The following is a 24686-nucleotide window of genomic DNA, read 5'->3' on the forward strand; positions in this document are numbered from 1 at the left end:
GGAAAGGTTAGCAGTGCAGCCAGAATGCTCTGTACTTCTGAGCACATCCACTGCAGCAGCAGTCATCCTGGCTGGTTTGCAGGGCAGAGTCTACACCAGCAGTTGCTGTTGCTCTTTGACAAGCTGACATGCCTTTCTTTAGAAAGGTGCTGCTCTGCCTGTGTTGGAGCAGCGAGCTCTTCCCCTCAATGGCACTGTCTTCTGCCATTACTCCTCATTCCCCTGCAGAGGGAATCTTGGAGAGCTCTTTCCTTTCTTGTGTGATGAAATCACATCACTGATTTTTGCCCTCCTGTTTCTGGTTTCTCTCTCAGTGCCTGCAAGGACTGCATTTTCTCCATTCCAACCACGTGATACACCGAGATGTGAAGAGCCTCAACATTCTCCTCAAAACGGATGGCTCTGTCAAGCTGGGTCAGTATATTCTTGGGCAGGTGCAGCATTCCAGGGATTTGTGGGCTGTGGGGCTGCTTTTGAGTGAGTGCCAGCCCCCCCAAAATGGTGCTGGTGGCAGTGCAGGGAGCCTGTTGTGAGCTGACCACACGGTTGCAACGTGCACAGACCTATGGCAAGGATCGAGCAGTGCACAGTGGCATTGCTCTGTGTGTGTCCCTTCCAGAGGGAGGGAGCTACATGTCTAAAGTTTGAAAAGCCCCTTCTGGAGGCCGTGTAAAAAATGTGGGGATTTTTGAAGCAGCCAATGCCATATTTCCTTGGCTAAAGTCCTGAGGAAACAGAGCAGGGACAGTTGTCCAGGAGATTCAAGAGCACATTCTCCAACTTCAACTGGGCAATTCTTTTCCTTGCTTTCCTAATTGCACAGGATGCAAATAAAAACGGTCTTTTGCTCTCTCCCCAGCTGATTTTGGCCTCTCTGCTCAACTCACCCCTGAGCAGAGTAGACGGAGATCGGTGACCGGGACTGCTTGGTGGATGGCGCCTGAAATTGCAAAAGCTGAGTCCTATGGCCCCAAAGCAGACATATGGTCTTTTGGAATTGTGGGCATTGAAATGGTGGAAGGAAAACCTCCTTACTGGAATAAAGGTCCTCTCGTGGTAAGGTGTAAATACTCTCTGATCCCGCTGTCTTTCTCCCCCATCCCACGTTCTGTGTGCCATTGGACAAAATCCCATTGCCATCTGCTGGAACTACTTCCACCACGGTCCCTTTCTGAAAATGTCCCTGCAGCACATCAGCATCTGCTGGGGTTTTGGTTGCATCCGTGGGGGAACTCAAGCCTTAGCCCAGGCAAGCAATCTCCCTTCTCAGGCAACATTGGGCTTTGGCTTAGAAGTCGTTCCAACTCTTTTGGCCGTGTAGATGGCCCTACTAACAGGAAACAAGCATCTTAGAGCTGCTGTTATCTTTTCTGAAATGAAAGAAAGAAACCTAAACCCAACAAAGTTTCTAAAACAGTGGTTTGGAGAGAAGTGTACCCCCATTCTTCTCACAGGGAAACTTGCCTTAACTGAGGGATTTCCTTTCTTTACTTTTAATTACCATTGTTTTCAAGAACCAAGGAAAAAGCTTGATGACTTTTATTTTTCATGTCATACTCCTTGGAAATACTAGAGTGAGTTAGTAGAGCAAAGTCCCTCTTCCAACTAGCCTGTCAAGCTGCTCAGGTGAATCCTCAGAGAAGCAAAGGTGCTTTTGCTGATGTAGTTTCCACTAAGGAGGTCAGTCAATGAAATCAGCTGCCAGGGCAAGATCTGCTGGATGCTGGAAAAGCTGTGACTGCATCAGGCTTTGGGTTTTTTGTTGGTCCAGGAAAGTCATCTCTGCCTCTGTGCCATGGCAGAAACAGCCACTGCAGAGTGCAGCTGAAACAATGGGATCTGGGAGAGCAGTTCCAGATGTGAAAGAAGCAGCTGAGAGACTCGTCTTTCCTTTTTCTCCAGGCTCGATTCCTGATAACCGCCAAAGGGATCCCAGAGCTGCGGCAGCCCAAGCTCCTCTCCCCTTTGCAGCGTGACTTCCTGAGCTGCTGCCTGCAGAGAGACGAGGAGCGGCGCTGGTCTGCCAAGGAGCTGCTGCAGGTAAAATGCCAAGGGGCTGCAGGGGAAACAGTGTCCCAGGGACGGGCTCCTCCTGCACTGAAGTGCCAGGCATCAGGGGAGCCTCATCCTCCTCACCTCCACTCTTGGTGCTGTTCAAATGAGAACAGCCAGGAATCCTAGACTGGGCTGGGTTGGCAGGGGCCTGTAAGGGTCATCTGGTCCAAGTGCCCCGCAATGAGCAGGGGCGTCTTTAAAGAGATCAGGATGGTCAGATCTGAAATATTTCCAGGCCTGGGACATTTAGCAGCTCTTGCAGTAAGCTGTTCCACTGTTGTCCCACTGTTGCTCCTTGGACCTACTCTGATTCAATCCCCTTTTCATTGAAAAAAAGATTACCCTGCCTTTGGGGCTCTTAGTTTGGAAAGTAATGGTTCATTCTTGTTTTTTTTTTTTCCTTTGTGCAGCATCCATTTGTAACATCGGCCAAGCCTACATCCAGCCTGGTGCCACTCATCCTTACCTTTAAGAAGTAGAAGGAGTTGACAGGAATGGACCAGTCACTTAAAAACTTTTTCTTCCATCACCAGCATCGTAGAGGATTGTAGAGTAGGATTGTAGCTAGGATTGTAGAGTAGGATTTTAGCCTAGGATTGTAGGGTAGTATTTTGGCTTAGGATTGTAAATAAAGTTTCTGAAACCTCAAGTCATTTTGAAGATTCTCCTCCTTCTGAGCCTGTGAGAATGCTCAACATTTCCTTCTGAACTGTCCATTTTTGCTTAGAGGTGGAAAGTGACATTGATGCCTTCTTTGGTACGGTTTGAAGGGGGAGTAGGCTCTTCTTTCGTCATGCTCTCCGGACCACAGTGCCTTTGGAATATGGCCCAGGGGCTGGGTTTTACCCAGCTGTGGCACTTGTGTTTGAGGCAGAAAGGGCAGTGGCATTTGCAGGCAGAACCAAAGGACGAGTGGGGCAGCCCAAATACCCTGTGCAGATGCAGGCCTTGAGCTCTGACTCGAGAGCCTTTGGGTTGCTGCCACTTGCATTTGTATCCCTAAGTGCAATCTCTTTGTCTGGGGGAGAGTTTTGCCCAAGTGAGACAGCAGAAAGATCAGGGAGGCTGCTGGGAAAGGCGCAGAGCTGGTGCAGAGCTGTCAGCGGCTGCAGGGTGAGCCCAGGCCCCGCCTTGCCCAGGCTGGAGCCCCAGCAGAGCCCTGGCAGAGCCCGGAGCAGCCTGAGCCGGGGCAGAGGCAGCTGCAAGGAGGCCCTTGGAGCTGCAAGAGGCAGCAGCCCGGCCCTGGGTGCCTCTTGGGGGCCCCGGGCGAATCCTGCGCTCTCAGAGCCCAGCTGGCAGCCGGCTGCTCCCAAGGGGAAGCGTGGCCGTGCTGGGCACAGCACAGACCGGTGGCATCGGCCGTCCGGAGCGTGCACAGGAGCAGAGAAAGGCAAACCACAGCCGAGGGCTGCAGGCCTGGCTGAGGATTGCCACCCTTGTGCCGGCTGCCCTCTAACTCCTGGCCAAGGTGAGCAGTGTGTGCAGCGCTCTGGGCACAGGGGAGGGAGCCGGGCTGCTCCGCAGGCTCCGGCACAGGGCAGCCTCCTTCAGGCACGGCGCTTCTGCCGGGGAAACCGAGGCCAGCGGCAGGCAGGGACAGCTTGTCAGGTCACATCTGCAGGAGCCGGGGCCTCACACGGCTCTGGGAGGAAGCGCCTGCAGTGCTGGAGTTGTGCACTGAGCCAGAGCAAAGGGGTGAAATGCAGAGTGTTCTGCAGAAATATTCCGGGGCTCCAGGCCAGCCTGCTTTGAGCTCTCTGGCACACAGCAAGCACTGTGCAATGCAGCCCTGAGCTGCTGGGACAGAGAGAGGTGTTAGAGAGGAGCCAACTCTTAGATGAAATTTAATGGGGCGACAAAGTCATCAAAGCCAAAGAGAACTTTTTCTTAGGAAGGATTCACCTGAGCTGGGTGTGTATCTCCCTCTCCCAAGAGCCAAAGTTATCGGCTAAGTTATTTCTCCATCAGGCAGGCAGGCAGGAAGGCAGGAACGCACGCACGCATCTTTCAGGGCACTTAATTGGTTAAGTGTCCATCACCGTGCTATGTGTCTCCTATCTGAGTTTTGCATTTCTTGGAGAGGCTTTCCTAGGCTCTTATTTTCAGAGCTGTTGTTGTTCCTGTAGCCTTGATGAATTCCTGCGAACTCTGGAAAAGAAGACTGCAGGTGTCGTCTTCTCTACAGTTTGGCTGATACAGGGAATGGCCCAAGTTATTCAGATACATTGCTACACCGGGAGGGCTTAGAGAGAAACCTGGAGATGGGTTGTGGAAGCCTGAAGTGGGATCTTCTCCCCTGCCGACCCTTGTGTAAGAGACGGTCCGAAGATCCCTCATCTGCCTCACGACCATCGTCAAGGACAGAGACTGAAACCCCTAAAAGGGACTTGAAAATCTCAACACAGGAGTTCTGGCCTGGCTGAGGTGGGATGTTGGCCAAGTGCTGCCTGCAGGTGTGTTTGATGGAAAACACCCAGCACCCATATGGGAACATCAGAACCTGAGCAGAAACAATGGGCAAGTCACGGTGAAGTGACCGCGCCTGCTGACACTGCACCTGCTGACTTGGACTGGTTGACACTGTACCTGCTGACGACCGACTTGTTCTGGGTTCTCTAAATGAACACACTGCAATGATTTCCCCCACCTGTTTGGCCAACTGCCTGTTGCTTCGGAGAGGACTATAAAAACCCTGGAGACCCCTGCTCACTTTTGAGATCTCCCCACTGGAGAAACTCGCGTCTATAGGCATCTTCAAAAGCCTCGAGGACTCGACCCTCCATGCTGGTAGCTATAATCCCCTTCCCCTCTTTTCTGTTTTCCTTACTATTCTCTTTTTCTCTCCCCACTATGGCATTTGTTGGCACTAAATAAAGGTGCATTTGTGATTGAGTAAACTGAGTTTGTCCCCCGCTGTGTCTTTTGCGCTCTGAGATCCCTAAAACGAACCATCACGAACCCCGCTTGTGTGAGCGGATCGTGACAAGTTTGCATGTGAATAAGTTCATTTGTGTACCTTTTCCGCTCTCCCTCACCCCCCATTTCGAGCCGGTGTCCATTTTGAAACTGTCTCCTTCCCGTGGGGCTGTGCTCCCGCTGCTCCCCTCACAGCCCTGATGGCGACACGCAAACCAGAGAACTCCCTGGGACTGCAGTGCCCACAGGAGGTGGAGTGGACACCTAAAAACCCCTAGGGCCGGTGAGCCATTAGCCAGACAGGACTCCAAACTACCCCAGTGAGCAGGGAGAACATGGGGCTGCTTGCTGGGGCTCCGTGTCTTGTCGCCATAAGTCAGATAGTGCCCTCTCTGTGTGACTGCCCTCGGCTTGTCAACGAGCCTGTGCTTTCCTGCGGCTCTCGTGGGGACGCAAGCCCCGGCTCTGTCGGGCACCTGGCAAAGCTGTTTCACCTCCTCGTCCTCATCGCTCCAGGGAGCAGTGGCGGTGTGTGTGACCCCTTGGGTTCCCCGCCCAAAGCTGTCCTAATACAGGCATTTAAAGGGAGATTTGTCTCCTGGCCCACTCATAACAGGTGTGGTCTCACTTTGATGTGCCTGCAGTCCTGGAAGCTTGACTAATCCTTTTTCTGCCTCATTTGGACCTTGAGGTTGTTTCGTGGTGGTCTCACTTTCATGTGTCTGCAGTTCTAGAATGTTGGCTACCCTTTTTTCTCCTAGAATTAAACTTTGAGCTTGTTGGGGGGTGGTCCCACTTTGATCTATCTGCTGTCTAGGTAGCTTGACTGCCCTTTTTTCTCCTACATTTGGACCCTGAGCTTGTTTGTTGGCATCTCACTTTCATGTGTCTCTGCTCCTGGAAGCTTGACCACCTGATATTCTCCTGCAGATAAAACTGGAATTGGTTTGGGGTGGTCTCACTACTGTATGTCTGAAGTCATGGTGGTTTGAGTACCCTGTTTTCTCCAAAAACTGGATCTTGAGCTTGTTTAGGGGCTCTCCCTTTCATGTGTCTGACAATGCCTGACAATGTGGTAGGAAAAAGGAGTGGGCAGAAGGGACACAAACCAAATAGGAGTTTAGCAGGGTAGTGCCACTAAATCAGAACAGGGAGTGAAAGATTGACAGTAACTGGGAAACCAAAAAAGTGATGATTTCCTCCAGTGAGCCGCCAGGTACTTGTGGCAGTAGAGGATGGAGCTGCATAGGAATTGTGGGGAAGTTGTAGGTGTGGGACTTATGATGCAGGATTTGTAGAATTTGTAGATATAGAATGGTGTTTGCTTTCAAAGGAAAAGGCTGAATAAATTTAGGAAAAGGAGGGCAGACAAGCCCTACTTGTACTTTAAACTCATCCAATATTTCTCTGATGTCAAACATACGTCAAGATAAAAGAAATAATTTTAGCCAGAAATGGAAATTAAAAGTTTTCAGACTGCAGTACAGTGGAAGATCGACAAATAGTCCCTCTGTGTAACAGGGCGGGAATATTGTGTTTTGGTAAAAGTTCCTTTTTTGACTATAAGATCACTAATGTGACTGACTTGTCAAGTGGATCTTGCTTTAGTTACAGGGAACCGTTTTTTGCCCTTTGCGTTTTAACTTTGCATTGGGCAAAAAGTGATTTGTGGCAAAGTCACTGTAGTAAAAATTAGCCTATTCTCATTTTTTCTGTACCAGAGAACACTTTTTTTTTTTTTTTTAACACTGTTGTGCTATTTTCAAACCTTGATACAGTACACAAGAACAGACAGCTTTTAGTGCACGTAGTATTCTTTGTATTAGAGCTTAATTTGAAATGTTTGCCACTTTGGAAAGGAGAGAGTGAAGGAACCTGGCTGCAGATTTCAGGGTGACTCATGAGCTTTATCTTTCTATTAAAAATAGAGAATTGCACAAAATCTAGTAAATCAGCAGAAAAAACCTGGCATTTTGTAACACTGAACAAAATCCTGTATCTTGTGCAGCTGGCAGTTCTTAGCTGTGTTGGCTTAAATACAGCTCTCTTTAATGTGCTTTGAGTTTTGTTAGTTGACTTTTGACTTCCCTGTGTCTGCTTTTCCTTTTCCATTCCGTGCTGAGCTGGGTTGACAAAGTTCTGTTTACCTGCAGCTGTTTGTGTGTGTAATATTCAGACACTCATCTGAAAAAAAAAAACCCTCAGGTAGTGATGGATGGTTATGAAGGGGTTCTCCTCCATGTGACAAACTTGTGTCTTAACATGGAAATGACAAATTGAAGTAAAATAGTTTCCACATAAAGTAGAAGCTTGAAGCTTCCTAGAGAGAGTTCAATTTGCTGCTTCTGTGGGGTGAGAATTTTCTCTTTTCTCTACCTTTGCAATGATATCATCTGAAACTCCGGTGTGATCCTTCAGATAGGCAGTAACAGGATCCTTTAATGCCCTCTGGATTGGACACTTGTGATGTGATATTGATCACTGCAGCTTTGAATCATCATTACAGACGTGAGCTAATACCTTAGGCTGAGTTTGATGGTGGATGATAACTCCTGTTTTCAGGCTAGAGCAATCTCTTTTGCTTACACCAGGAAATTAGAAAAGGCAGAGTGGCAATGAACAATGTGACTTTGTCTTGCTTAGTTGGGAAAATATTGCTGTGTTCTGCTGTGTTTTGAAACAAACAAACAAACAAAACCCAAAACAAAACCCAATGCTTATTTTATTTTTCTGAAGTTGTTGTTATGCGTTGGGGAACTCGGGGATGAAGCAAGATATTATCATACAAGTGAAAAACTGTTCATACTAGAAGTAGTATTAGAACCAAAACAATTTGTAGGGGAATTCCTCTTACTTTGCAGTCCTTGCAGTGTTCTCTTAATCTTGTTTTCTTTCCCTGTTAATGTGCAGAGGTTTGTATGTGGAGAGTTTTCCATAACGTAGGCTCTCTATAACAGTGCTTTTGGGGAATGAGAGAGGAGGAACTTTGTCTTGAAAAGTATTTCAAATCTTCCAGCTGATGGCTCTGTCTGCAGAAACATAGTTTTTCCCACCACTGCTAAGCTGCAGCTAAAAACGGTGGAAAGCCTGTTTTTTGGGGAGCAGAGGACACTGCAGCAACACTGCAGAACAGCTGAGAAAACTTGTGGAAATGTTTGTTTTGCAATTTTGCCTTGTGACAACTTGCAGTTCCAGCATTTTCCTTAGAGAGAATGATTTGAGGTTGTGTGGACTGCTCTTATGTTTCCAGGATTGTCCTGACAGTCTTCAAAACATTGTTTTCACTTGTTACTTCAAGAGACAGGAAACTTGGACATCTAGTTTTGTCCAAACTCTGGAGGAAGCCTTTGAAAGAGTATCTTTAAAAACACATTTCCCAGGCCTATGGAGACATGGTGTCCTACAGTCCTTAAGTGTCCTGTAGGAAATGGTACTTTTTGTTACAGACTTCAGCTTGTATCGAGATTTAATATCAATGCTTTCAATAGATTCAAAATAATTTTCTGTCTCTGGTGATGCATTCTTTTTCAGAGGTTTTTGTCTCACTGTTCTGCCTAACAGTGTTCCGAAGAAATGAATTTTTAACAGGAATTGAGAAGTTGTGGTTTTGAATCTTATTTCAAGGAGGCGTCTCCAGGGATCAAGTTGAAGTGCATTACATTGGTTTGTTTCTATATCTGGGTTAGTAATTGGACAAATACAAAGACAGTTGGAAACACGGAAATAGGGTTTTTTTCTTTTTGTATTGCTTCAAATTGAATTATTTTGAGAAACCAGATTTTGCTATAAGTTTAGTTTTTCCTGACTCCTGTCTATCCTTTCTAATAAGCGTTTTTCACTTTTTTAGGGCAGCTTTTTCTTGATGTTTAATTGTAGTGTGTCCCTTACTTGGCAATATTTTGCTCAGGGTGATTTGCAGACTAAAGTAGCTTGCTCATGAAAGTTAATTTTTTATCAGGTCTGTAGAGCCATGTGCTTGTGTGTGGGGGTGAGAAGAGGGCAGAGAAAGGGAAGAAGGCAAGGATTGAGTGAGTCGATACATGTGCAAGAGGTTGCCTGAACTGCAGAGATTAAAGAAACCAAAGAAGGGCTCTGTCTAAAATGAGGAATTAAATGTATTTGTGACAAATATCAACATCTATCTCTAATTTGTTTTTACTCAAGAACTAGGCCCTTAGAGATTTGTGAAATCTATTGGCAAACATCATGACTACATTTTGAGAGACAAGAAATGTGTAAAAGGAAGAAAAAAAATGGGGAAGGGAGAGGGGCAAGAGAATTATTCTGGTCTGAAGAGGATGGATGACTTTCTAGAGCCTATCTGGAAAAAATATTGACAGATTCAACAGCAAATAGCACATGGATGAGAGGTTTTTCTCCAAAGTAATTGGTGCCAGATGTAGCCCGTCCTTTAACTTGATAATAGTTTAGGTGTAGGAAGTTCATCATCTACACTTAAGAAGCATGTCTGTGTAGTACTCTATGGGAAATTACAAAATAAGGCGTTAAAATGGTGGTTGGTAAACTGGACAGGGAATGACTGAAGGGGAGAGCAAGAAGCTGTACTTGGAAGGGAAGAATTGGTCTGTTAATACAGATCCTCAGGGTTTGTCTTGAGACCGTTCTTCAGGATGAACTAAATGCCATGGCACAGGATTAAGAGACTTTGGTAGGCTGGAGGAGCAGATAATTCCTGGAAGAACTGGATGGTCTCAACAGCCTGGAATGTAAAGCAGGGCACAGTTGAGTAACATGGAGTGAAGTTCATGTGCTAGTGAGAATTGTGAAGGAGAAGGTTCAAAACAAAAAAACCCACCCACCCAACAACCAGTTGTGAAGGTTCTGGCTCACAACAGGCTGGCCATAAGCAGGGAATGTGTCGATGCTGTGGAAAAGGTTTGGTTTCAGTGGAATGGAAAACCAAGCTGGTTTAAGATGGAGAGCTGACAACACTGTCAGGTCACAAGTCACGTGTGGGATTGGCACAGGTTGTGTACAGCGTGTTTATGGGATTTTTTTGCTGCTTCCCCTCACCAAATATACTGGAGTTGTTAATTTTTGCACAAAGCCTAGACTCTAAACCCCCCCGTAATACTGTAACATCTACACCTGAAATGTATATTCAAATGGAGGCTAAAGAACGTAAGTTCCAAATGGGCTTCTTATCCTTAATGTTCTTCTGCTGCAGTTCAAGTAAATGTAATGCAACCCAGTAAATGCAACCCTATTAGTTACTCATTGAATGCAGTACCACTTTTTAAAATTCTATTTGCTGTGCAGGATTTTTCCCATGGTCCATTAGATAATGTCAAGTTTAAATCTGTCCGTGAGTCTAGAGAGATCGCCATGCAGATGGAGCTGTGGAAAGCCAAATGAAAGATTTTCATATAAGCACACTGGGCTTAAACAAATCTGTTTAATTTGTTTTCCTCCCAGCCCCTGTTTTCAACAACTTGAATTCCTCAGATATTCAAAGTTATTTTGGAAGTGTTTAACACAGAAAGTGAAAATGCAGCCTGAACAAAAGGATTGTTATTTTAAGAGAGGAATATTTTGGAAGCGGTGGGAACAAACAAAGGTACAAGTTCATTATGACATGAATTTAGTCTCAGACTAAATGGTTTTCTTCTGTGTCCATGCTAGGACAAAGAGATTGCTTCCCCCAGTTTGTCCTCCCCTTGCTGCATGAGGAAACTTCAGTTACCAAATACAGGATCTTGTGCATCTTCATCCGTCTTGGTACATAATGGCAATTTAAACACTTTGTTTTGTGTAATTTTGTCAGCGGATGGGCTAGGGAGAAAAATCTGATTCGGATGATTCCTGGATATTTTTATCAGGTCAGGGCTGTAATATTGGCCACTGGTGAGTGGTAATTTGTGTTAGGGGAGATTTCTTGTGTTTCATAGCTCCCCTGGATTAGTGTACAGAGGATATTGAGAAAATGCTTGGGCTGAGGTTGGCCAGAGTCTCATGGTCAGTCACTAGGTATTTCTAAGGGTTTTCTGAGCTTCTGTGTCTATCTGTGCATCATCCTGTTGCCCCAGTGCAAGGAATTAATTGAACCAGTCAGGATAATAAACTGCCAAGAATAGCAATCCTTTGGTAGATAGATGTACAAAATTCATTTTGTCTGTCCAAGCACTGATGAAATGCAGAACCTGGGCTGATGATTTGCTAGTGTAAACCAATTCTTGTGTTCGGTAAAGATACTTTCTTAAGGCATTAAAAAAAACCCTCAAATTTGTCTCTTCAACGGGCTCTAGTACAATTACGTGGTAGTAAATGCATCAACAAATACTGGTTTTAGTTATTTTTTGAAATAGCTCTTAAAAAACATCCCAAATCTTGATAATTCATTGGAGCCTTCCTTAATTGTTTGGCATTTCAGTGTGTGTATGCAGTAGAGCATGTGAGCAGCTGTAACCACGTTCGTGCGGTCAGTTTTGCAAATACATGAAAAAACTTGCTTATGGGAGAGTCACAGCCCACTTGTGTTTACAACCTGAGACTGGTACAGTGAGTAAAAACAAGCTGGGATACTTGTAGGAACAACAAAAACCCAGGAAACCCTGAGAAATATTTGGAATCAAAATTATTGTGTGTTTATGGCCAATGCAGTGCTAACAGAGCCAGGACATGTGGCATGTTTGGGTTTGGTTTTTGAGTGTCCACTTAAAACTAGTAACTTGGCTCAGATTTTTCAATACAGATCTCTTAGGTGCTGGAGGTAGTTAAGTGTGTCATACTAAACACTCTTGGAGTTGAAAATGTTGCTTTGTGTGAGTATTTATATATTCTGAAACTCAGCTGTGCATGCTTTTTGTTCGCCGTTGAAATGCTGTAACCACAATTGAATTGAAATTGGTCGGTTCAAAGGAACTGATACAATTTTATCTGTTTGCTCATCTAACTTACAGCAAGAAATAGGCACAGACTCTGGACTGAGGGATGTTCACCAGTATGTTTGAAAATTTGTGTTTGATAATTGAAGTTAAATATCATGAGAAAACCTCATAAACAGGGGTGAAATTCAACATGTAAAGTGCTTGTTTTCTTTTGTGGCCTTGTGTGAACTGTCTTGCAGATCAAACTTCTAACTCCTTCTATGTGAGTTAGCATCAGCAATAAGTGGCAAAGTCCATCCTGTTGTTAAGAATTTGGATGCTGTGTAGGGCAAATCCACCTTTTCCCCCTATTGTTTGGCCTCTCTTCTTACCATTTCTGTAATCATCAATGATTGAGTAAATCCCCAAGAGCATTTTGTGGTAGTGATGCAACCACACTTGCCATTTTGTGAGTGTGTGATAAATACGTATTAAATGGTACCAAATGAGCTCAGCAGAGATAATAGGTTGTGTGCTTTTCTCTAGAGGCAAGAACACCAGGTGTGGCCTGGTGTTGGGATCGTGGATCACAGGAATCAGTCAATGACCTCAGTTTTAAAACACCAGTCTGGCCGCATTTGGTCTGCTCTGCTCTCATCTGGAATCTCTGCTGTATGTGCAACTACAAACCCTTGGTTTATAGATTTACTTAAAATACTATAAATCTCCTACTGATGTAAGACTGCTCCTGCGAGGAAAGGTTTATTAAAGAAACAAATCTTACGTGAGAAGACTGCAGAGAAGAGATGCATTTTGCCATAGCTGTATGGCTGAACCTATGGGGGTGGACAGAAATTCTGAATCTTTTCTTCCAGCCTCTGTGTTGGAGGAAGGGTTAGGTTGGAATCCTGCAGTTTTCTAAAGTGGTGTCTTGGAAGAGAGAGGAATGCGTCCCAGACTGAGCCTTCCTTTAGGAGAGGAAGTGCAGGTCCTGAGGTGGATATCTGCAAGGAGTTTTAGTAGTGTTACTAGACAGAATATGTATATTTTAAAACAAAGATAACTGTGTTCTGATGGATTCCCTGTATAATACTTCCCAGGTGTTGATGGTACAGTTCATAATCTGGACCTGTGCAACTGTAGTTGCTTTTCTTGACAGTCTCAGTTCCAATTCTGCGTAAATTGGCTTTTATAGCAACTGGAGAGAGCCAAGTGGCAGAGCAGTTTCCTGTGGGTGGATGCTGCAAATGTCTGAGAAGAGATTGCTAGTTGGGTTTGAGTTGTTCTTTCAGTTATTCTGTAGAAGAAATCTCCTTTGAAAAATGCAGCTGGGTGAGTGGAGTTTCTCCAGGGTGATCTGGCCTGGGCTGTGGCTGTGGGTCACTGCTTATACTGGCTCCAGCTGCTCAGAGCACCGAGGAGAATTTGGGGTTCAGGCTGGCAGCACACAGGTCCTGCAGGGAGGGCAGGAGTAAGATTCATGGTGTTTTCTGATCTTCTGCCTGATAGCTGGGCAGGGTGAGTTTTCAGGCCTCTCCTGCTTGAAATACAAGCTTGGGGTATAAGATATTGTTAAGTAGGGCACTCCACAAGCCACCATGCTCGTCTGCTTCTCTGCTTTCTTGCAGGGAGCAAATACAGCTGTTCTTTACAGATGGCTTTGCTACTACCCTTCATATTGGGCCATGATCTGTTCATTCATTGACACTGGTGGAGGTTTGGTTGTGGGTGAGTTCTTTGGAGAACAATTACTATCCCAAATGACAGACAAAAACAAAATAATGAATTCTCCCACAAAATTGTGCCTCTGCTAACATGACTATAAAATGCAGTGATTACTGCTGCTGCTGCTCACTCGGTGACTTGTGTGAAAGTTGGATGTTGGCTCATGGGGCACAGTTTTATTAAAAGTGTATTGGGAGTTGTGGGAAGGTTCCAGGGGGTTAAATGTGGATTTTATTTTGTTTGTCTGTTTGTTTTCCAGTAATGGTGATTTTAGTCTTTGTAGTATCTGGGAAGCATTAAGTTGTCAGGTGCCTTGAACTGTGTTAATCCTCTCTGGCTGGAACAATTAGGCACTGAGAATCCCAAATGGCGAATGGTTTTGGTTACTGTGCTTCTAAAGAACTCATAACAGAGCTTCAGGTGCACAGTCAGGAAAAACAGGAATTGCAAAGTTTAAAGTTTTCATTCTTCTCTCTCCCTTGCTGATGTTTTTGCAGATTTGACAGTGTTTTAAAGAGGCCAGAAAGGTGAACAGGCACACCCTCCTCACTGTGTTTGGTTGTGTCTTGTTATCCAATTAGATATTGAAGTCAGTATTTGGGTTATTAATTGTTTAGCCAGGAGCAGAACCCTGAAATATATGAATTCCCTTCTTTGTATAAATGTTTTTCTAAAGATGTTTTCTGGATAAATATTGTGTTTTATTTTAATTAAGATGAGATTATGGAATCAAATTTAGAAGGAGGAAGATAATTTGCTCAGGGTAGTCCCATTTTCTTCTTAAAATGGTACTTGGGCATTATTTGTAATGGTATTTTTCAAGTACTGTCTGGATAAAATGTACTAAGGAAACAGCGTGGCGCTGTCTGTAGCAGTGCCTCAAACTCATGAAAAATCTACACTTAAGGGAAAGAAATAGGAAACAGTAGGCAAGCTGAGATCAGAAGTTATTGATCCCTTTGATCTCACCAAAAATCAGTGGGGGTTTTGACTTGTATGTTATTAGTAGCAGGAGCTGACTTTAGCTAAATAAAATTAGCTGGTTTTGGGGAAAAGCCCCAATACCAGGTGGTGGTGAAAAGTGGCCAAGTGAAGAAAAAAGTGTAAGTTATTCTGGCCTAAAAAAAGAGGGTTTGTGGTCAGTGGGAACAAGGAAATAACCTTCACTTTTTCCTTTTGAAAAGTGCCTTTTTCATTACTAGTGCAAGTGCTTTACCTTGAGGTGTGACCTTTGCGGTGAGCAGTTTTCTGAAACATCTTCCATGTGATGTGCCCTGTGGCACTGGCAATGAAAACGCAGTGTATTTTTAAATACTCTTAAAATAGGGATTGCTAAACTACTTCTCTGAAAGCATCTTCCCTTTAGTTCACCAGAAATTACCAATTTGAGCAGTCAGGTGTACTGTATTGCTGTTTCTGCTTAGTGTTCTTAGTTCTCAAAACTGAAATGCCATTTGAAGGGATTGTGTGTTGCTCAGTAATGTTAGTGTTGTTCTAATGTCATAATCTCTGTGTGGAAAGCGAGAAATGTCCGAACTGGAGATAAGTGGTCTAACAGACAGCAGAAGATCAACCTCTCGACTCAGTATGTGCCTTTCACATATTTGGCTTATTTTTGCTCCTATTGTGCAGCCACTGCTTAAAGTTGTGTCAGGCTGCTGTGGTCAAGTTCCTTTTTTGTTTAGGGTTCACCTGGTTACCTGACATCAAAGCAATTTCATTCTAGGATGTTGGATGTTGGTTTTTTAGTATGTGGAATACCAAGCTCGGCATGAGCTGCAGAAGTGAGCTGCCTTGGAGCAGAGCATTGAGTCCCAATCTTGCAGATGTGCAAGTTGCACTCACAATTTCAGCTCCTTAGGTTCAGAAACGATTCTGTGGAAAGTTCTGCCCAGTGTTCTGCTATTTAGAGTATCTATGTGGAGAACTCTAAGGAGCCCTGGTCTTGGAATGGGTTATTCAGTTATCCTTTAAGTATTGCTGGAGTGCTGCTCGAAGAGCTGGCTGTGCTAGAAATGGCACTCTGCAACAGGGCAAAAGTGATCCATAACACAAGTAACCCTTTGAGACAATGTGATAAAGGAAAATACTGAATCTGTGTGTTCAAGATCATCCAGTTGTAGAGTTTAGTGGAGTTCTCACGTCTGCAGTGCTGATTTATAGGCATCGTCTGTGGCGAAAGGCAAAGTCATCACAGACGTTAAGTGCAGCATATGGTTCTGTATAATAAAATTCAACTCGTGCTCTCTGCTTTAGCCTCTACCATATGGTTTTGACTTAATTTGTAGCCGTTTGTTCTGCCAGATAAGTTTAAGAAAAAGTTACACAGTGATTTATCATTCGAAGAAAACCTCCGTGTTTCCTACCCTGTCATTAATGAACTTGGATCAATTATTTGATCAGTCTACCAAAGTTGTTTGGGTTTACCTATTAAACAGTTAAGCATCTATTAAATAGCTATTAAACAGTTCTGTTAAAGGTGTCAATAGTGCAAATAAGCATATGGTTTAGCTAGTCAGAGACAATCTGATATAGAAAACTTTGTATGTGATTCTCGTGACAGGATGAAAGAGTAACTTGGAGTTTGTTTGGTAGTAAAAGTACGTAATATTTTTTTAGAATAACCGTGTGGGGGCTGAGCGTGTGTGTTTAAATACTTGTACATGTCTACTCTGAGAAATGAGGGGTCAGACGTGTCTCTCCAGGGCTTTGAACATAATTCAGGTAATAGTTCCATGTTGTACTCCATCTTAATTTGAATGCCTAGGTCCAAGTGAATCTTTCAGTTGTGTAATGTAAATGGTGACATTTGAGTATTTTTCTCAACTATCGTACATGAAAATATAATGCTGAAGAAGTAAGAGTTGCCTCATTAGGCTGAAATATGGGCGTCCATTGGTCTAGCAAAGTTTCTGTGCTTATGAAATACAGGAAATGTATTTTTCTTTTTCTCCTGTTAGCAAGAGATTCTGTTAGTGATTCCTTCCTGGATCTTTAGGGGGGTGCAGGTGGTCCTGACTGCTCTGCTTTCTGACAAATTAATTTGGTGTGCTTTACCTTTGGTGGAAGATTAAAGGGGAAAATACTCTGGTATATCAGATTTTCCTTGGAGGCAACTCGTGACTTAATAGTTTGGAACAAATGCTTTCCATGTGGAATAGGCAGTAAAGGGCTCCTCTGTAAGTGTGAGTGATAGTGAAAGAGTGCTTGTCACCTGATGCTTTGTTCCTTTAAGTATTGTGCATTTAGGGTATTTTATATTGTGTGTAAATGTGTACAGAAATGCTTTTAGAGCAACAAGTTTGTGTTAATATGAGCCTAAAAGAAAAGTCCTTACCTGGTGTAAATTTGATGTTTGTTGGTGGCTGTAAGGTAACACAGCTAGATGCGGTGTAATACAGGACGAACGCGCTTTCACAGGTGCTGGTTAGATTCTCCTTTATTTCATTTAGAATCTTCCTGACTGACAAGACAGGATTTCTTCACCGTGGCTTTTTATTTAGCATTTATTACATATTGACTGGCACTTTTCACTTAAAACAGCAGTGTTAGCTGGCCTCTTGTAACTGTATGAACATCTCAAACGTGAGGAGTTGAATCCAGTGCTTTGAACAGATAGCCAGAGCGCGGAGTGCCAGAGGTGGTGCTAATGTGGGCAATGGCTTCCTGTATGCCTGAAGCCAGATTTTATCTTTATACTTTGTATTGGGATTTATAAAATGTAGCTGAGCAGTGTTTTTCTGGATTTGATGCATTTGGAAGGCAATTTTTCTTCTGAGCAGGTCCCCGTGTGTTGTTTTTGGAATTTTAAGATGCCGGTCCTGGTGGGAAGTCAGTAATAAGCATAATGAGAAAAACCCAACCCTGTTCTTCAAATTAATTCACAAGCCCACTGGAACTCCTTGAGTTTGATGGAAAAGTGACATTAGTCAACAAAAATTACATTCTAGTCTCACAGCTCATGTATTTTTTGGCACACTGCCATGTGCATCCTGCCTGCTGCACAGCAATATTGGGAACATCTGGAAATAAATTCGTGGGTAAAAGTGAAAATTAATTATGTGCCTAACTCATCTCTACATGCAGTAAATGATGATATGGAAGTATTCTCTCTGTTAAATGCTAGGCAGGTACTGGATTAGGTGAAGACAAAATTGAAGGGAATTGAATGTTTTGGTACTACCAAGGAGCTCGAGCTCAAAGGCTTGCCAGTCCTGGGAAAGAATAAACATCAGCAGTGGGGCTGCTCCAGTGCATAAGTGCTTCCCAGGAGTAGAAATACTGAAAACTGTACTTGGAACCTTGAAAAGGAATAATATCACCCTGATGCGAGCTCTGTTCTTAGTTTGTAGATGAATATGCCCGAGTAGCTCAAGGGGTAATTCAAATTGGGTGACTGAAGGATGGGGTTGCCTGGAGGAGCTCTTGGGGTAACATTCAAATGCTGTGGTTAGCTCTGTCTCGTGTTTATCTGTATTTTCTTCCTTCACTCCCTTGAAATACCAAATATTCCCTGTGGTCTAATGAGATGCTGCTGTCCTAACTTCCCTGTGTTTGCTGTTGAGTAATATTTTGATTCTCATCATTTCAACAAAGAAAGATGTAGAGGCAAAGAAAGGCCCTCAAAATGAATAATGAGCTGTCTTTCCATTAAGTTCATGTTGAACACTTAATATTATTCATTCTCTATGCTCCAACTGTGCTTGTAATATTGTCTGATAGTGAAGTATGAGCTTCATATGTAAGAACATGAGACTCTTGCAGTGTGGGAGCACAAGCTCCTGGGACCAGATCAGGGTGTGGAGGTTCTGGTGGCTTTTTTTTTTTTAGAGCTTTTTTTGATATGTGGAGTTTCAGAGAAGTTTTCAGTGACTTTTTTGAGCTCTGACAGAAGAGGGAGTATCTGGCTTTACTTTTCAAGACAAAGCAATAAGCTCAAAATGCGTATGTGTACTTTGTTAACAATACCTACTGAGATTTCCCCAAGTGCTTTGATTGAACATCACGTGTAGCAAACTACAGAAAGAGAATGATTCATTACTTTTATTGCTTTTGACTGAAAAGGGGAGATAGAAAAGGGTGTGTTTTATTCATTGATCATTGAGAATTATATTGGCATGGGTAGAACCATTTTTAATCTTTTGTCTCTGATCCTTTATTAGGCAACAGCTGCAGTCATTTGAAGTAAATTGTCCATTAAAGCACTCTTTTGGCTTTTGACAAATTGCATCAAACTGCCTCCTATGGGGAGACACAGCCCTGAGTAATTGTGCAAGTTTATTCTTGTTGCCAGAGGCAGAAATTGCCTGAATTTCAGAAGCTGCATGCACAGAGGGCAGCAGAAATAAGCAAAGGGAAGCTTTATTTCTGGTCAAGTGCAAGTAGAGACATAAGAAGCCTGTCCTTGTTTGGTTTGATGGCACAAAATTGCATTTTCACTCATATTTGTTTCCAACAGTTGTCAATCTGTAATAATCTGAGTAACTGTTAGAACCATGGAAACATTCTTGGATGAGTATCAGACCCGTGCTTGTGTGTCTCTCCCCTGGGATAGTCCCCCTTACCTGGAAAATGAGGAACTCAAAAAGGGGCAGCAGTGGGAGGAAAGTTGAGATGAGAAATTTAGAGATAGAACAGAGGCAGTCAGTTCTTTAAGCTTACAGTTGTCAAAAGTCACTGCTGACTTTAAAGTGTTCATCTTGGACACCTACTGTAGAGTACATGTAAAATATTCACATTGCTCAAGCAATTAATTTACTATCAAATGGGTATGTCTTATAAGCTCAGAATGTAACCTTAATTAGCACAGGAAATTTAGTCAAAATGTTCTATTCTTATGAAAATTTTATTGCCTGATCTCATTAGTCTGTTTTGTCTCATTTGTATGTTCATTTAATGGATTGGAAGCCTGTGTTTTCCCTAGATATGCTTTTAAGAGAAGCAATATCAGTTCAGCTCTTGTTCTTCCTGCAGTTTGTGCACGGGCAGGGACACTGACCAGGGCATCTCAGCTCTGCAGAATGACTGAGTAGGAATTTCGTGAGTGTTGATAAGTAGTCAATCTACAAGAGGTCAGCTGTGATTAGGGCTGTGAGGAAAAACTGCAGGGGGGAGGAAAGACAACTTGAGCATGTGGCACAGGTAGAGTTTGAGCTGAGAACAAAGTGCCAAATGAACAAGCCAGAACGAGTAAAATTGTAGGTTTTGGAGGAGAGCAGAGTCATGTCTGTACCTTGTGCATTTGCCAGTCATTGCTGGTAGTAGGATCTCGGCTGCCGTCTAACAATGGTATATTCTTTCAGGAAAAGTGTCTTTCTTTGATATTTAAATTTTTTTTGTGCTTGGGGAAGAAAGTTGCTCCAGCTTTTTGGAGGTAGTATCTTGTGTGCAGGTGTGTGTCCAAAGCAATGAAAACAACCTGAGTAACCCTTTTAGGAGGCAGAGATGCAAACAGAGCTTGACAGAGTTATGTGCCTCAGGCTTCCTTAGCAAAGAAAATCTCCCTCAGGGGGCCCTAGGGGCAATTAACAGGGAAAAAAAAAAAACAACCCAAACCAAACAAAATTAAAAAAAATTTGCGAACCCCTGCACTACGGGACCCTCCTGGGCAGCAGAGCTTGTGCCCACATGGCAGCAGCTGCCTGGGACAGTGCAGAGGGCAGAAAAAGGCAGAAAACATGAAGGGAAAAAAAGGGTGGGACGTTTGATGGGAAAAGTGGCAGGAAACAAGAGTGAAAAAAGGGCACAAAATGCACAAGAAAAGTATTAGGAACAGGAGGGGGAAAGAACGATAAATGTGAGGGGAAAAGTGGGAGAAATGGGAGAGGGAAACGCTGGGAAACACGAGGGCAAAAGTGAGAAACATGAGGAGACAACTTGGAGAAAAATGACTGAGGAAAGGAGAAAAGCATGAAGGGAGAAAAGGGCAGGGTAAGTGAGGGGAAAATTGTGAGAATCATGCGAGAACAAAAAAGCAGGAAAAAGCGGGAAGTTGGGGAAATGTGAGAGGTAAAGTGTGAGGAGAGGGAGCTGAAAAGGGTGGGGAAAATGAGTAAAACTTGGGAGGCAAACATGACAGGAAAACTGTGAGACTCGAGAGGGGGAAGGGGTGGAAATGTGAGAGGGAAAAGAACAGGAAACGTGAAGGGAGAAAAGGAGCGAAGGCAGTATTGGCATGACAGCTGAAATGATTCCTAACACATTCCCCCATGCATTTGCCCATTTATTGCACTAGCCCAGGGCTTCTCTGTATGTCCGTCTCCCCCTGTGCCTTGATTCCTGTTCGGACGCAGTAGAAGTGCAGGATGTGCCCACCAGCAGGAGCTGCTCCAGGCTGGGAAGGGGCCAGGTGGTGCTGATTTCCAGAGGCTTCTGTGTCCCAGGTGAGGCCAAGGCAGGAGTGGGTTGAAAGGTGCTGCTGCTGCTCCTCTGTGCCAGAGAGCCCTGGCCGGGCAGGGCACGGCGCCCACTGCACTGCGGGCTCCTTCTCCTGCCACAGCTGGGCACACCTGGCAACAAATCATGATGACTTGTGGGGAAACCAAGGGCTTTGTGGAGGCTGCATTGCTCTGCACACACCCGGGCCACCTGCAGCACAGAGCTTTGGCCCCCAGAAATGTAAACCCGAGGGGAACAGCTGGAAAAGGTTTCATTTTCACCTGTCAATAGAAGCGACTAAAATCAAAGTTACCAAGAAGGGCTCCGATCCCTGGTGCCAGCTCGGTGTGAGAAAGGAGGCATGACTTTATTTCAGTGCTGGGTGCGTGGGGAATCACTTTCCTAACACGTGCTCAGCCAGAAATCCCACCTACTCATTTGTAACCATGGAAACAAGACCTACTCATTACTTTGCTGAAACTCACAGGTTAAGCATTCCCTCAAATTAGTTGACATATTTAAATCACTTCTCAGAAGTTACTGACAGGAGAGTAGGGCTCTCTTGAGAGTCTCTGGTGGTCATTTGGGGAACATCCCATTCCTGCAATTCTCCTCCGATGCTCAAGAGCCTCCTGCAACCACTCTTTTTGCCTTGAATGCATTCCAGCTACATTCTTAGGAGGACTATTCTATTCTCAAGGCTAAAGAAGCCACTTGCACACATCAATCACTGCACTGGGGGAATAGAGGGTTCAACACTGTTAATAGGAAGGGAATCCATGATTTGTTGCAGTTCAGCATTTTCTCAACCCTTTCTTTCTCTGGGAATTGCTCACAAGCATTTCCTCAATGCACCTTGAAAATGTTTTTGCTGACTGAAGCCACATTGTGTCTTTCCTTCAGCAATTCAGAAAGAAAACACAAATTGCCTACTGAAACCTTTCTACTCCCTTCCAAATCAGTTCACTGCTCAAGCACAAGCCCCATTCCCTCAGTGAGATAGGAGGTAATATTTTGCTTCAGCTGAAGGGTTATTAGAAGAAAGAAGGAAAGCTGTTGGTTCTAGGTGTTGTTAGGATTTGGGTTTGGATTGGTTCTAGTTGATTTGTTGGGTGTTGCTGTGAGCTGGGAGAAAGGCCAGCGTGAAGATCAAACCACAAGGGAAGTAGGAGAAGAGGGGAGGGGACAGAAAAGGAGGCGGTGGGGACAGAATACAAGTTTCCTTTTACCCAGCCAAAGGGAAAGGGGACATGGTTCACCCTGGGCTGGGAAAGGCAGTAAAAAGCAGCATTTTCTGTGTGTGTGTTGTGTGTGTGTTTGGCTCTTGGGAGAGGGAGATACACACCCAGCTCAGGTGAATCCTTCCTAAGAAACAGTTCTCTTTGGCTTTGAGGACTTTGTCCCCATTTAATTTCATCTAAGAGTTGGCTCCTTTCTAACACCCCTCTCCCAGCAGCTCAGGGCTGCATTGCACAGTGCTTGCTGTGTGCCAGAGAGCTCAAAGCAGGCTGGCCTGGCGCCCCGGAATATTTCTGCAGAACACTATGCATTTCACCCCTTTGCTCTGGCTCAGTGCACAACTCCAGCACTGCAGGCGCTTCCTCCCAGAGCCGTGTGAGGCCCCGGCTCCTGCAGATGTGACCTGACAAGCTGTCCCTGCCTGCCGCTGGCCTCGGTTTCCCCGGCAGAAGCGCCGTGCCTGAAGGAGGCTGCCCTGTGCCGGAGCCTGCGGAGCAGCCCGGCTCCCTCCCCTGTGCCCAGAGCGCTGCACACACTGCTCGCCTTGGCCAGGAGTTAGAGGGCAGCCGGCACAAGGGTGGCAATCCTCAGCCAGGCCTGCAGCCCTCGGCTGTGGTTTGCCTTTCTCTGCTCCTGTGCACGCTCCGGACGGCCGATGCCACCGGTCTGTGCTGTGCCCAGCACGGCCACGCTTCCCCTCGGGAGCAGCCGGCTGCCAGCTGGGCTCTGAGAGCGCAGGATTCGCCCGGGGCCCCCAAGAGGCACCCAGGGCCGGGCTGCTGCCTCTTGCAGCTCCAAGGGCCTCCTTGCAGCTGCCTCTGCCCCGGCTCAGGCTGCTCCGGGCTCTGCCAGGGCTCTGCTGGGGCTCCAGCCTGGGCAAGGCGGGGCCTGGGCTCACCCTGCAGCCGCTGACAGCTCTGCACCAGCTCTGCGCCTTTCCCAGCAGCCTCCCTGATCTTTCTGCTGTCTCACTTGGGCAAAACTCTCCCCCAGACAAAGAGATTGCACTTAGGGATACAAATGCAAGTGGCAGCAACCCAAAGGCTCTCGAGTCAGAGCTCAAGGCCTGCATCTGCACAGGGTATTTGGGCTGCCCCACTCGTCCTTTGGTTCTGCCTGCAAATGCCACTGCCCTTTCTGCCTCAAACACAAGTGCCACAGCTGGGTAAAACCCAGCCCCTGGGCCATATTCCAAAGGCACTGCGGTCCGGAGAGCATGACGAAAGAAGAGCCTACTCCCCCTTCAAACCGTACCAAAGAGGGCATCAATGTCACTTTCCACCTCTAAGCAAAAATGGACAGTTCAGAAGGAAATGTTGAGCATTCTCACAGGCTCAGAAGGAGGAGAATCTTCAAAATGACTTGAGGTTTCAGAAACTTTATTTACAATCCTAAGCCAAAATACTACCCTACAATCCTAGGCTAAAATCCTACTCTACAGTCCTAGCTACAATCCTACTCTACAATCCTCAACAATGCTGGTGATGGAAGAAAAAATTTTTAAGTGACTGGTCCATTCCTGTCAACTCCTTCCACTTCTTAAATGTAAGGATGAGTGGCACCAGGCTGGATGTAGGCTTGGCCGATGTTACAAATGGATGCTGCACAAAGAAAAAAAAAAAACAAGAATGAACCATTACTTTTCAAGCTAAGAGGCCCAAAGGCAGGGTAATCTTTTTTTCAATGAAAAGGGGATTGAGTCAGAGTAGGTCTAAGGAGCAACAGCGGGACAACAGTGGCACAGCTTACTGCAAGAGCTGCTAAATGCCCCAGGCCTGGAAATATTTCAGATCTGACCATCCTGATCTCTTTAAAGACGCCCCTGCTCATTGCAGGGCACTTGGACCAGATGACCCTTACAGGTCCCTGCCAGCCCAGCCCAGTCTAGGATTCCTGGCTGTTCTCATTTGAACAGCACCAAGAGTGGAGGCGAGGAGGAGGAGGCTCATCTGATGCCTGGCACTTCAGTGCAGGAGGAGCCCGTCCCTGGGACACTGTTTCCCCTGCAGCCCCTTGGCATTTTACCTGCAGCAGCTCCTTGGCAGACCAGCGCCGCTCCTCGTCTCTCTGCAGGCAGCAGCTCAGGAAGTCACGCAGAAAAGGGGAGAGGAGCTTGGGCTGCCGCAGCTCTGGGATCCTTTTGATGGCTATCAGGAATCGAGCCTGGAGAAAAAGGAAAGACGAGTCTCTCAGCTGCTTCTTTCACATCTGGAACTGCTCTCCCAGATCCCATTGTTTCAGCTGCACTCTGCAGTGGCTGTTTCTGCCGTGGCACAGAGGAAGAGATGACTTTCCTGGACCAACAAAAAACCCAAAGCCTGATGCAGTCACAGCTTTTCCAGCATCCAGCAGATCTTGCCCTGGCAGCTGATTTCATTGACTGACCTCCTTAGTGGAAACTACATCAGCAAAAGCACCTTTGCTTCTCCGAGGATTCACCTGACCAGCTTGACAGGCTAGTTGGAAGAGGGACTTTGCTCTACTAACTCACTCTAGTATTTCCAAGGAGTATGACATGAAAAGCATCTCTGCAGCACTTGTTGGTCC

This window comes from Chamaea fasciata, unplaced genomic scaffold (assembly GCF_029207755.1).
Source record: "Chamaea fasciata isolate MVZ Bird 193981 ecotype frontalis unplaced genomic scaffold, bChaFas1.0.hap1 SCAF_38, whole genome shotgun sequence".
NCBI lineage: Eukaryota > Metazoa > Chordata > Aves > Passeriformes > Sylviidae > Chamaea > Chamaea fasciata.